At 51.1% G+C, this 374-nt stretch overlaps 1 protein-coding gene across 1 annotated transcript in view; it reads left to right on the top strand.

Moving 5' to 3' along the window:
* The window catches only part of PARVB (parvin beta), a 98,748-nt gene that overhangs the window by 34,094 nt on the left and 64,280 nt on the right, over positions 1 to 374 (top strand). The window lies entirely within an intron of this gene.

Genomic DNA, 374 nt, shown 5'->3' with positions numbered 1-374 from the left:
AGACAAGAGCCAGTGTGCTGACAGAAGTGCTGAATGTGATTAGAACTTGGTGGAGACTTAGCCGCGGTTCTCAACCTGTGGGTACGAACAATGAAAATACATCCTGCATATCAGACATTTACATGACGATTCATAACAGTAGCAACATGACAGGTATGAAGTAGCAACGAAAATAATGTTATGGTTGGGTCACAGCATGAGGAACTGTATTTAAAGGGCCAGAAGGTTGAGAACCACTGCCCTAAAGCGTGCCGTGGGACCCGCGCAGTCGGAAGGCAGCGGCGGAACATTCCGTCTACTTCCAAAGCCTGGTTCAAAGGGAAGTCCCAGCGGACGCCTCCGCTGTGGTTTCCGCAACAGGGCGGCCAGCGAGG

Source organism: Myotis davidii, unplaced genomic scaffold (genome assembly GCF_000327345.1).
Source record: "Myotis davidii unplaced genomic scaffold, ASM32734v1 scaffold428, whole genome shotgun sequence".
Taxonomy (NCBI): domain Eukaryota; kingdom Metazoa; phylum Chordata; class Mammalia; order Chiroptera; family Vespertilionidae; genus Myotis; species Myotis davidii.
The sequence above is the reverse complement of the archived record's forward strand: the minus strand, read 5'-3'. Positions and strand labels throughout refer to the sequence as shown.